Source organism: Chiroxiphia lanceolata, chromosome 1 (genome assembly GCF_009829145.1).
Source record: "Chiroxiphia lanceolata isolate bChiLan1 chromosome 1, bChiLan1.pri, whole genome shotgun sequence".
In the NCBI taxonomy this organism is placed as follows: Eukaryota; Metazoa; Chordata; class Aves; order Passeriformes; family Pipridae; genus Chiroxiphia; species Chiroxiphia lanceolata.
In genome coordinates this window covers 7864931-7878766 of record NC_045637.1, presented here as the reverse complement: position 1 = coordinate 7878766, position 13836 = coordinate 7864931, and the positions used below count along the sequence as shown (strand labels likewise).

Below are 13836 nucleotides of genomic sequence, written 5' to 3'. Positions count from 1 at the left end.
AGAATGAAAAAGCAACATTCTCTAAGCACAAAGGTGATCATCTCCAGGAAGAGCCACAGACATCACACAGCTTTCATGACTCCAGCCAGAGGGCTAGCAAGGATGATGTAAAAGGAAGGAAGATGTGATGGAAAACTCACAGCTACTTTAACTTTAAATACTTAAAGCTAACACTAATGAGGGACTATTGCTCTGGGTACTGACTCTCCAGGCCCAGCAGCAGAGACATGCTTTAGGAACTCTAAGTAACACCAACAAAACAGCCGGACGCGTCACCATTTGCCTAAACCAGAACACAATTTTCCATCTGTTCTGCTTTTACCCTTTTGTTTCCCACTTCTATCTTACTAAACAACTCTGCCTTCTGTTTTACTATTCTGTTTGCCTGGTACTGAGGACATGGGGAAAGCAGACAGTTTGGTGAAGGTTAAAAAACCTGCTCTGTGCCAGCAGCCCCAAGCAGTCCGTACCCTCGGAGAGATGCTTTGGAAGCTCACGCAATGAGGAGCATTTTCTGCCAAGCTGCAGAGGGTCAACAGGGCATCTTCTGTTGCCAAGCATCAGCCTTGGGAAATAGTACTTTCCAGAAGGTAAAAATTTGAGCCTTTCTGGGACTTATCAACAGTACATAACATAGCTCCCCACTCACCCAAAACTGCAAACTCACGCTGTGATTTCTGCGTGTAAAAATACAACTAAAACTCAGTGCACGGCCACTCCAAATGATGAACTGAGCAGTGTAAGATAACACAGAGACACGAGCTCAGTCTTCAGAACATTGGGAAACACTTTGAACATCTGCAGAATGACAACCCTGCGTTTGGCTGAACCATGCTGTATCTGCAGAGAGAACAATGAAGTGCATGAATACAGCCCTCTGAGGCTCAGCTGGCAGTTTGATTTATTACACTCATGTTAAGCCTCCAATGTTCATTCCCCACATAGCTCTGATACAGCAGAAGATTTGGTTTGGACTAACTTATTTCTATATTCTTTACACAAAATGTCCACTAATACCACTTTGATATCTAACATCATGTTGATTCAGTGTGAAACATGAGAATTAAACAGCTTTTTAGTTTCCTCATTCCCACAGGATTCAGCATGCCGTCAGACATGAAACAATCTCATCTAGGGCACTTCTGGTGAATATTTTAATCTGTTTCCTTTCTCTTTCTAACCTTCACTTCTGCAGAAATATAGACTCAATTCCCTCAGCCTTCCTGTGCTGTTAGAACTCTTTACTGCTGTTGTTCAGACTGAGACATTCTAAGAAGACAGTATATAAGGAGTAAACTGATACTACTAAAGGGTAATTTCTGATAAGTCACGAGCACTAAATAAATTTTAAACTGCAAAGTGGGTTGTGCTTCTTCCCACTAAATATCAGCTCAGACACAGCAATGCCTCTTTATATGGAAGTAGAGCATTCTCCAGTTAGACCAGTTCATTGCTCCCTTAACTTATGAAACTCACTAAAAGAAAAAAGCAGGAACATTTTGAAACAAATATAAACAGGACCAAGTTAGCACTGATAACTGGATCTCAATATACTCTCTTCCATGTGTATACCTTATTATTATTATTATTACAAATTGATAGTATAACTCTTTCAAGTAAGAATCACTGGGGCAGAAGGTTTTTGCATTTCTGGATTTATTTTTTGGCATAATCCTTCCCATTGTGCTAATGGGATCTACCATTCACCAGTATGACCATCCCTTAGCTCTTCTTTACTTTCAACACTCCACAGTGCCTTCAAAAAGCAATCTGGAAAAGACCACTGAGCCAGGCAATGAACACTTAGGCCAGGCAACCACCCAAAAAGTTTCCCAATAAGCTAAATAAAGTTATGTAAACAAATTATCACTAATACATCTTGCTACCTTCTAGACCACTTCAGAAAAAATAAATCTATCATTACACAGATTCGGGTGGTAATATTTCAGATAATTTTAATATTATTTCATGTCATGCATGCCAAAGGTAGATCTGAATAAACTTGCAGATGAAGTCTATAATAAACTGAACAGGTTTTTTCTAAGTTTTTTCAGTCCAGATAATTCTGAAAGCACTGACCTTTTCCTCATCCCAGAAGTTCCCTCTGACAATGGTAGGCATGCCTTCACCATTATATATGCTTCCAGCTACAAGATTTTTACCTCTCTGCTCCATACTTCATAGATCACAACAGAAAAAATCCTCATTGTGTTAACTAAACCAAAAATGCAGCAGCATGCAGCCGGCATACTCACTCACAGTCTTTTCAGCTTGTTCTCAATCTGATTATTCACGTGTCTTGTACTGACTGCCATCTGCCCACTCCTCCTCCTGTCTGTCTCTGACACAGACTTTGTGCCACTTCATAAGCCTTTCTTTTTTTTAGCACCTTTCTGCACACTTCCTTCAGGTCACTGATACATAGAGGGAATAAATTCAATTACAAGATTGTTTCCTGGGGCTCCCTAGGCATTACATTTCAAATGAACTCCAGTGGAAAAGATGTTTTGCCATGTGATGCTCATAAAACCCAATGTACTTATTTCCTATCTTTAAAAATATTTTCATACATGAAATATGTATGCAGATAAATTATACATATTAAACATGTATATATTTATATACATACTTAAGACGGGAAATAGATTCAAGACCAGCCTCTTTTTTTCCCATTTAAATTGCAGTTTGAGCAGTAATCACCAGGAGATATGTAACAGAGTAAGCACACAGGTATTTTTATTTTAGGCAAAGAATTCACTGCTTCATAGGACTTGACAGTTGTCTCCATTAACTCTGTGGCTGTTGTAGCCAAAGCTTATCATGTGTTGAAAAGGACGCTGGGATTAATTATGTAGTTCCAATCTGGCCCTTTTATTAGTATCAGGAATGTTCCTTCCCCAAGTTGTACATGACAGTCACTTAAAACTCCATCTGGCTTTTTTGATTTACACCAGAAACTTCCGTGCTAAGAGTTCATGGATGTATTAACTGCACTGAGGTTTTTTCCTCCCCCTCTCCTAAAGAAAAAAAAGTTTGCAACAAACAGCTTAGAGTACAAACAAACCAGCAAATGCCTGTTAGTATTTGCAAGTTTAGGAAGTAACAAAGAAAGATTCTATGCTTCTTTACACAAGATTTGTTTGGAAAAAATTGGGAAAAATAAACCCAAAACAGCCTTCACTTTACTTTGTCTGCTGCTGGCCTTTAGACCTGACACCCACTGCATCCTGTGGGAAACTTTTTCCAAGAGCCAACCTTTTCATAAATATTTTAGCAGATTTAAGCATCCAGACCACATTTTATTTGCCTACATCTACTGAAAAAACTACTGAATCACAACAACATATATGTGGACTTTTAAATTCACCTAACTATCTGTAATGCAATAAAATATAATGTAACAAAATCTCAAATGTGGTACATGCAGGTGCTTTTGAAGTTTGGGGGCTTTTATGAGTTTTATTCTTACAGCTTCTACAAGTCTCTAAAATGCACACAATTGCATTGCTGCCCGTTCTCCTGTGTATGGTTTTAAAACAGATTTGCATATCCTTCATAAGTAATGAAAGCACTAGAAAAAGTCCATGCATTCCTAGATTTGGGCAATAAAAGTAACAGTGATAATTCAATTTCCTTCTCAAAATAAAAATTCAAGTTTCTCTTAGATGTTTTGCCAATAAATGTCCTTAAACTTTGCAAGAACAGCTCACTTAAAGGAATCTGTTTAGCTTTCCAGTGCCTAAGCACTGCACCTGTTCCTTTTCAGATAACCAGTCTCCTTGACAAGTCTTGCACTCCTCGTTTCTCCTCTACAATGAGAAATTGTTTCGTGCAGTGTGGAACAGATCACTTGGGGAAAGTCACAGGAAAGATTTCATTACTTCCACAGGGCACATGAGCACTCCTTTCCAGGTGTGCTTCTCCTCCAGGTCAACCCTTCTTCCCTCTGTACATGGTTCCTGCAGAGCTGTACATCTCACAGTTCTGCACATGACTGCACCAGATCAGTGTTCATAAAGAAACTTTCCAGCTGTTCCAAACAAGCCATGGAGTCAGACAAGGACAACCACGTTGACACTGAGACAGGTAACCAGGAATTTGGCTCCCTCACACTGCTACAGCACTAACAAAAGAAACTAAAGTATGAAACTTTTGATATTGTTCAAAGAAGGCGCTACATTTACTTAGAATTAGACTATGCATGTTGTGTTACTGCAGGATATTATGCCAACAAGTTTCAGCTAGATTTAGCAAGCAGGAAAAACAGAAGGAATGTTTGGTTTTGAGAGCTTATAATGGAGGGTTTGTTTCCATTTCACCCATCAAGTGGCAGTATTTTCATTATGCATGACTAAATGTTAACTGCAAGGACAAGTTTAAAGGATCAGTATCTGAAGACACAATGCCTCCCAAAGACCTTGTTACAATAAGTGTGCAGTGACAGGACAATAAAAGCCTTTATTTTCCAGTCTTAATATTATTGAAGCTCCTATTGGAACTTTAGTTCTTTGGGTTTTATGGCTGTTTTATCACAAGTCATCAAAACTGCATCAGTGGTCCATCTACATACGACACAGATCAAGGCTTCAGTCCACTAAAACCTCTCTCACAGCCACATGACTTCACATGGTTACAGCTCCATTACCAAAAGGTGCAGGGGGACAAGTGTGTCTCACTCCAAGTTATTCCCAGGATGTCTCCTAGGACAGTGCTGTGCTCCTGGCACAGATCTCTTCCCTGTGCTTGCAGGAAATTTGCATGTAGACATTTGAGACAACAAGAAGCTCTCAAAACCTCCAGTAAGATAATGCCAGTGAATTATCATGCATGAGAACAGCAGGACAGGATGTACAGTGCAAGCTTACATAAGACACAAGGCACTGCTGGGAACCAGCACAAGTGAACAGCATAAATGGCTCAGGAAAATGCTGATGTCACTCACGTACATTTGGGTTGTGCTGGCCAAGTTTCTCTGAACCTAAAACTGGCCTTTCAAGCTGTTTGTAAAATCTCACAGTCTGTTCTGCTCTGCCCAGATCTTAAGAAGAAACTTGTTTTCAAACACCTGTGTTTCTTCCTAGTGAAAGTTTTCTTTAAGATGAGCAAGAATCTAAAGAAAAACAGAAAATGTAATGGAGAACTGGAAAAAGCATGTAACTGTGTACACAAACACTTGCTCCTAATACTTACTGAGAAAATAGTTCAAGCACAACTTACTCATTTTAAAATATGACCTCTGCAAACCTACTAAGGTCAACGAGACTTACAGTAGTTACTCAGTGAGCCCTGCTTGCATAAATTAAAGATGCCTAAGGGTAGCTATGAAACTGGGTATTTGATTTTTCCAGGGCACCTACATATTATGAATTAACAATGAATTGCCATTTTACCAGAGAAACTTTCAGGTTTAAGAATAAGAAAAATCAAACTCAACTGTGTTGTGCTTACCTCCTCCTCAACACATAAAAGCTCTCCTATTTAATGTTAAAACTGATTATGGAAGCTTCGTATTAAATTGAGTAGGTGAGACACAATAGATCAAATTACTTTCAAAAAATCCCCAAGATATCAGTCAAACAGTGCTTCCTCCTGGTGGATCCTTCTACAATAGATTTAAAAAAAAATTAGAAAATAAGACGAGTAATCTAGCTGCACAAATGAGTATAAAGCAAAACTCTAAAGAGAGAAAACAGCTCACTCGGATCAGTATTTGCAGCAGCAACTTCCAGCTCTGTGCTTGGCTGCTTTCATCAGTTATTGCAGTGGCTGCTCACCACTTCAGAGGAGTGTGCAAACCATGAGAGGCAACTCCTTGAGTTTCAGGATTCCTGTATTTAGGTTTTTGTCTATGGAATACTTAAGGTATTTAATTTCCCACAGAGAGCATTCTATAGGGTGAGATGGAAAACACTGTTCCTAACGAAAATACTGTCCTTGAACGACTCAGTTTGTCTTTCATTACAGGTATAATGAACCTACAGAGGCACCCTGAGACAGCACTGAGTTAACCCAACTCCCCAGCCCTGGTAAGAACGAGGTGCCACAGTAACTTACAAACCAATGCCAGACATACTTTCTTCACTGTATCAAGTAAATCAGAATGCCTCTCTTTCAGTTCCTTACCAAAACACCAAGTCTGACACCACTTAGCTCACAGAGGACAACTATGAGAGAGAATCTGCCACATTAGAAATTCACACGGTTTCCTTAGCAGTGGGAGAGGACACCTAGAACCAGTTTGTTCTAGGCAAACAGGAGGGAAAAAAAACACCCATAAACTATTTGCAGTGTGGAATGGTAACTCTTTGAAAGCATATTAATGCACACGCTACATAAAAATATGAAGTTCAAGATAATCACAGTGCAAATTACACAGTATCACAGGTATATTAAATGTCTTTTTAAGCAAGCCCCTATTTCCATCCAAGGGTGGCTACTACAGGAAAATTCTACAAGCAAAATGCTTGCATCCTGGCTAGAGCCTCCCTGCTTCTATTGTAGAAATAACATCACTATCTACCCATTATTACTACAGCAGATAAATATATCACAGTCATTAGCGTGTTAATTCACAGTATGACTTGGAAAGCACTGCTATTCCCGATTCATAAGCAAACAGAGGGTTGGTGCAGGAAGGCTGATCCAAGGTCATGGAGTAAGTCTGTGGTAAAGTAAGAAACTTCACCTGGATTTGCCTTCCTGCAACTAATACTTTCTATTAATGAGTCATTGCTGCTCCTCTAAATTATTCTTTGAGCAGGAAGAGACAACAGACTGCCTGTGGCATTCAAACTCTACATGCTAATAGCAGCTCTGCTCCAGGCTTTTCTTAAAAAAAAAAAAAAAAAAAATCACACCCAAGGGCCTTGTTCTGTGCTGTCACAGAATCCTGCTCCAGCACTGGGCTACTGTGGGGGGAAAAAGAAAAATACATATATATATTATGAAGCAGCCTTCCTTGTTTGTGACCCAGCTCTCCCCCTGGAGAAACAAAACCCAGTCCTTGAATAGTTTTTACTCCCTCCTGCCACAGACTACCGGGCAAGGGCAAAGTGCGGGAGGAAGGGACGGTCAACGGGGAGACAAGTTATCAAAGCTGGGGGCCGGGGCGGGGGGGGGCAGAGCTCCCTAAGGTCCACAAAATAAAAATAAAAAAATAAATAAATAAAAGCCCAACTTCTGCTGGCGGGTCACCGGGGTCACAGCGCGGGGGAGGTCTCTGCCCGAGGGGCTGTGCGGGGGGAAGGACCCGCGGCACTGGGGGAGGGACGGGGAGGGTGCGGGGCACGGGGAGCCCCCTCCCAGCTCCCCCACGGCCGGGGGTGGCCGGCTGCGAACCCTCCCCACAGCCCCACAGCCCCCGGGGGCTCCAGGGGCGCTCCCCATTCCCCGCATCCCGGCCCGATGCCCCATGACCCAGCGCGGCCCCGGGGGCGCCGCTCCCCCCGTACCTGTGCGGGGAGGCGGCGGGGACCGAGGGGCTGCCTGGCCCGGCCGTCGCGCGGCCGGCGGGTCCCGCGGAGGCTCCCGGCGCGGTCGTTCCCGGCCGCTCCGGTCGCGCCGCTCGCTCCCCTCGCCTTTAGTTTGACCTTTCCCGTGTCTCCGCCGCCCGTCCCCGGCACCCTCTGACGTCACCGCCATGGCAACCAATCCCCGCCCTCGCCGGGCCCCTCCCGCCAACCCCTCCACTCCGAGCGCGCGCGCGCACGCGCGGCCGCCAGGAGGGAGGGAGGGAGGGAGGGGGCGAGGCCGCCCCTTCTCCGGGCGGCCAATGAGCGCGCGGGTGGACGACCGGGCACCGCCCCTCACGAGTCACAGGCGGGGCATAGACCCCGATAAAACATAAATGTCTATATTTATCTATGAATATATATCAATATTCCTTTCTATCCCCCCACAGCAGGCCAGGGTTCCGTGATAGTACGGAACAAGGGCCTTGAGTGCGATTTTTTTTTTTTTTTAGAAACCCCTGAAGCGAGGCTGCGACCTTTGACTGGCACGGGCTGTGCGGTGTCCTCACAGGGCACACGGGCGCTCCAACAGCCCTCCATGGAGCGAGTCTTTCCTTCCTCTCCAGAGGGATTAAGAGGGTCCTGGCTGACGGCAAGCTGAATAGGAGTCAGCAGTGCCCTGGCAGCCAGGAGGGCCAACCGTGTCCGGGGGGGCATCAAACAAAGCATCGCCGGCCCGTCGAGGGAGGGAATTGTCCTGCTCTGCTCTGCACTGAGGTGGCCTCACCTGCATATAGTCTTAAGTTGCACCAGGGGAGGTTTAGATTGCACATTAGGAAGAATTTCTTCACAGAAAGGGTGATTAGATATCGGAGTCACCATCCCTGGAGGTGTTTAAGGAAAGACTGGATGTGGAACTAAGTACCGTGGTCTGGTTGACGTGGCGGTGTCCCGTCAAAGATTGTACTTTTCCAACCTAATTGATTCTGTGGTTGTGTGGTTCTGGGTACCATATGCAGTTTTGGGAGCCACAGTCTAAGAGATAAGGCTATTAGAGAGGATCCAAAGGAGGGCTACAAAGATGGTGAAGGACCTAGAGGTGAAGCCATACAAGGAGTGGCTGAGGTCACTTGGAGAGTAGGCTGAGGTAAGACTGCATTGTGGTCTACAGCTTCCTCACAAGGGGAGGCAGAGGGGCAGGTACTTTTTTTCTCTGTGGTGATCAGTGACAGGAGGGAATGACTTGAAGCTGTGCCAGCGGAGATTTAGGTTGGATATTGAGAAAAGGTTCTTCCCCCAGAGGGTGGCTGGGCACTGGAACAGGCTCCCCAGGGAAGTGGTCAAGGCACCAAGCCTGACAGAGTTAAAAGAGCATTTGGACAATGCTCTCATGCACCTGGTGTGATTCTTGGGGCTGTCCCATGCAGGGACAGGAGTTGGACTTGATGCTGATGGATCACTTCCATCTCAGGATATTCTATTCTATTCTATTCTATTCTGTTATGTTCTATGACTTTAAAAGCTGCCTTTTCTCTGCACACACACACAAGTCCAGCTAGTACCGTCATAGTTTGCCTGCTCCTCTCCGTGTCTAGTGTACTTCCCGGGGTACTTAAGTATTCCCCAAAGATCACACTGCTTCTCCAGTCCCATAACTTACAGCACGTTCCCATTGTTTAGAGAGCATATGTGTGGGTAATTGCTTTTTCTTTCCCCAAAATACTTGGCATAGATATCATATATGTAATATGTTTAACATATGGAAGGCTGCATATTTCAATGCCTCAGTGCACAATGTGCGCATAAATGTTTTATGTGTAAATGCTTTGCTTCAAACACTTGTCAGCTGTGAGCACACACAGCTTACAACTTGTGTATGGTTGATGTATTAGGCTCTGGGTTTGTAGCCTGTTTAATGAAAGGTGTGTGCATTATCAGCGTGCTATGTAATGCGGGCTTTAAGTTGAGATGAGTACACCGGCATGATATTTGAATATGCTATCAATTAGCAATTACACCGTGTCTTTCATCTGCCCGACATGCAGAACACGCTGCCTACTTTATATGTGCCGCTTACTGTCATTTTTGGAGCTATGACAGATTTCAAACGATTTTTTAATCAGAATATTCATTCAGAAATACAATCCAATATTCATCAGAGATATAGACTGAGATGTGTTCAACAAACCCTTCCTGAAGGTGGATAAAAGGGAGCAGATACAGTTTCTCTGTCTTTGAAATGTATGATACCTTTCTCCCAGACTATTAACAAACCAGTTTAAATCCTATCATGGCAAGACCAGGATCTGCAGTGTGAATTCGAGCATAGACTGGGTCTTGCTTGTTTGAAGGCAGAGATTTCATAAGGAAATTATTTTAAAGAGGGGTTTTAAGCTGTCTCTGAATTTGTGACATGGCTTATTTCTTATCAGCCTGAGTAGATTTAGTGTTGTATTAATGACTGCCAGCAAAACACTGCACCTGGATGATATTTAGAGCAGGAACATCCAGATGGAAGGTGACTCTTGTCAGCACAGGGTTAGGTGCTGACCTGCCTGGTGAGGGTAATGCCATCCCATCCCATGGAGGCCATGTGCAGATCTGCTGGCTTTGCACAGAGGTTCTGGTAGGTCCCAGCTCTGCTGGAACTTGCGTTTTGATGGGTCTCTAATTCCAGTAAGCCATGAGCCTGAGTGTGGCCAGCTCCCAGAGCTGTGAAGGAGATGAGTTTGGCCAGTCAGCAGCAACCAGGAATGACCTTATTCTAACAAAGCAGACAACCATCTGGGGCAGGTGTGACTGTGTGACTGTAAGTGTTAACAACCCTTACAAAAACCCTCTTGAGTCAAAGTAGAAGGAAGACTTTGAACAGCAAACTCTTGGGAAGGGCATAAATAAATGTGCCAGCAGGGATATATGTATCAGTATGACTTTGGTGGGTCCCCAGGGAAGTAGTTTCCTTCCTGCATATCTCCTGTTGCTCTCCAGTTCAGCGAGGAGAGCCCTTCCTTTTCTCCCCAGGAGTCAAGCAACGTAATCAGTGCTTGTGGAGGAAATAAATACAGTTCTCAGCATGAGTAAATTCAAGTCAAATACACTTTTTTGGCATTTTTATCCATGAAATCTTAAAAAAGCCAAGATCAGCCCATAATGACTAATTAGACGTGATGAAGAGGAGATGGCACAACAATGTAGGTGAGGGAGGAGATGGAGAAATCAGTCCTGAGGAAAGATCTGGCACTCACAAGGCATGAGAGAGCCAGAGCTCATCCGTTCAAATATAATCTTCCAGAATGGGGGGGGGGGGGGGAAGCAAGTCTCTCCTTCTTGCACAGACAATGCCAGACTCCCGCGCCTGATTTCCATGAGAAAGGCCACTTCTGGCATTGACATTCTGCTGCCACAGAACTCCTCCTCAACGGGGTTGAAAGAGGAGGGGAGGAATAAACTCTGCTTTCCGAAAGGGCTGGAGCTGCCAAAGAGGCCCATGGAAAGCCAATTGTGCAATGAGGGAAAACAGGGAGGGAGGATCCCTGCTCATGGACACAGTGAACCGCCTGTCGAAAATAAGTGGGAGAAGGGCTAAGAGGCATTTTGATGCGTTTATACAGATGTCAAGTGAGAGCTGGTTTAAAGCAAAATTGTTGACGGGGACACTGATGTGGGGTTGATTTTGAATGGTAGAGCATTGCACTCAAGTCCTCCCTTCATATGCATAACATCCATAAGTGCTGCTGATTTTAAATCCTGGCTCACACGGAGGTTTTATGAGCACTTCTCATTCGTAGATCTCGGAGCACTTTACAAAGAGAGAGCTGTAAATAAGACAGATGGGAAAGTGAGGAATTGAGAGGGGCTTTTAAAGGGCAATGGATTGTTTCTTTAAGGGTTTCTGTGGACAAGAACTAGATAAGAACTGTCATTTTGCTGAATATAAAATATTTTGCAATGGCACACTGTGTCAAATTACTTGTGCATAGATATTTATGTTATTAAGGCAAAGTTTTGTCACGCTGTGTCCAAATTGTCTCTGGCTAAGCTTTTGGAAAGTACAAAAAGAAAAGCACTTAATGTTAGATTTTAACATAGAGTATGGCTCGTTTAGGCACTTTTAAATTGAACAGATCAAAGCCTTTTATTCCTAAATGCCAGAAATCCAGTGATATTTGTGTAACTATGTAATTTGACCTGTCTGTTTTACATGTTCCCAAGGGTTTATTATAGGCAGCTTTCAAATTAAGTGGGCTGGAACATTTGATGCTCTCTTCCCTGCTTTTTAAAGCCTGTGCAGAGCCCATACTGTGTGACTGACACTGCTGTTAAAGGAGTAGCATTTTAGTTTTATCACAAGGTACTCAGCGAGGGAATGGAGATTACCCTGGTCCTGGTTCCAGCTCTGCACTCCAAGGCAGCCATTTAATTTCTGCCTCCTTCATCTCTCCCCTCCAGGGAGCTGGGTACAATAGTTCCCTGTTCTCCGGGGTAGCACAAAGCTTAATTAACCTTGAGAAAAGGAATGGATAAATTGCAAACAACAGGGAGAGAGAGGGGAAGGCCCCAGCACTTTAAGCATCTCCATGTTTGAAGTCACCTGTGTGGGACCATTTTGCCACTGATGTTCCACAGCACCACAAACTTGGCAAGTTTGGGAAAGCCTTAAACACTTTCCCTGCATTTGAAATAACATTATTATATAACTAGAAAGCAGCCATAGGCTGATGGCTCACCAATGCTTTATGCAGCAATCCTTTCACCCAACAGTGACCTTGTAACCTGATAATAAAAGCCATATTCCACTGGCAATCACACCTGTGCTGCCACTATTTACATTGCAATAGCACCTAAATGCCCTATTGTATAAGGCACAGTAAACCTGTCTCTGTCTGGAAGAGACTGGAAGTGGGAGGGGAAGCAGTAACAGAAGCAAAGTGTTTGTCTCAAGGTCATATATCAGAAAAGTAGCTCTGGCAGGGGAAAAAGTCAGGTCTCCCAAGTCCTATGTCCTGTGAACAATGGCTTACAGGGATAAAAAGGACATATTTGCTTCTAGGAATATAAATATAAAAGGCTGGGAGATTACAATGTCGGCAGTAGAATTGCTCTTTGTTTATTTTTCTGGCTGTAGAAGTGCTGTTTGGTCATTTTGGGGTTTGGCTTTTTATTTTTTTTAGGCAATTTAATATTTAGACAAATATTAAATTGCAATTAAATTGTCAACGCCTTTATGAGAAGCACGATTTTATCTGAAGTACATTATGATTTTCCTAATAACAGACCCAAGGGATCAACATTTCTCTTTCAGAATTTTTTTTTGTTGGAAAAGTTAATTGTTCCTGAAGTAATACTGCTTTTGTTGTGCTCATTTGTAGAGCATGAAACAATGAATCTTTGAATCACAACACCCCACTTTCTACCCCATGTGTTTCTGTGTCACTACCAGCTCTGCTCTGGTTTGATCTAACCAGATGGTATCTCACAAGATGCTAGACATGAATATTTCATATGGTTTAGAAACTGTTTTTCCTCACTCTTCAGTGGTAAAACGTGTTGATTTAAGACTTTTCACAACTCGAGATACTTTCTGGCCCAGCGCCACAGCTCAAGCCAAAGACAGCTGAGCATTGTTGTCATCTCACAATGTGGGAAGGAGGGGATATTTTGGACTGTTGGAAAAATGGAGCTGAAATTTTCCATTAAAAGAAAAAAAAAAGCATTGTTCAGGCAGCAGTCTTCCAGTTGAGCTGCACTTAGGTTACATTTTTTGGACATAATGTAGAAAGTCAGAGGCATTAGATCAATGCAATTTTTGATCCATTGAATCAGCAGCCAAGTTAATCTCACATCTCTGAGCCAGCAAATACTTTGTTTTTGTTCAAAGTTGCTTTTATTTCAGTTTAGGCCATTTCTAACGCTGCTTTCTTATTTACAGTAACAAAGTCCTTAGCCACAGTATCCTGTGATATAACTCAATTACAGTCACCTGCCTTTTGCTCAGACTTTGCTTTTGCTCCTCTTTGGAGACATGAGTGATTTATTTTGATCTAGGTCTGTGTTGGTTTTAGTGGATAATCAATATCGAGTTGTAAGTGTTGCTCTGAAGCTCTGGAGCTTGCAAAACCAGCTCTTTGGTTTTCTCAACCACACAAGAAAATTTTTATTTTAGCTTCTCAGCAGTGATCCAGCTCCAGATTAAGGCACACACAGCTTGATTCAGTTGCCCACATGTAAAACTCCAGGGCCATTTAAGATGTCCTAGAGGACTCTGCCTGAACTCCAGCTCCTGCTTCAGAAGGTCACAAGTCTACTATAGATCCTGTGTGATTTCTGCCAGTCCCGTAAATGCATCTGCGATACCTTGGGGTTTGCCCAGGGATACTTGGGCGCT

The 13836-nt window shown here is 43.2% G+C and overlaps 1 protein-coding gene across 1 annotated transcript in view; it reads right to left on the bottom strand.

The window, feature by feature from the left end:
- The window catches only part of ZFAT (zinc finger and AT-hook domain containing), a 128327-nt gene extending 120761 nt beyond the window's left edge, over window positions 1–7566 (bottom strand). The window contains exon 1 of the mRNA XM_032700986.1: window positions 7452–7566. The gene's annotated coding sequence lies outside the window, so the exon portion shown is untranslated. The remainder of the gene's footprint in view (window positions 1–7451) is intronic.
- Window positions 7567–13836: the final 6270 nt, after the last annotated feature.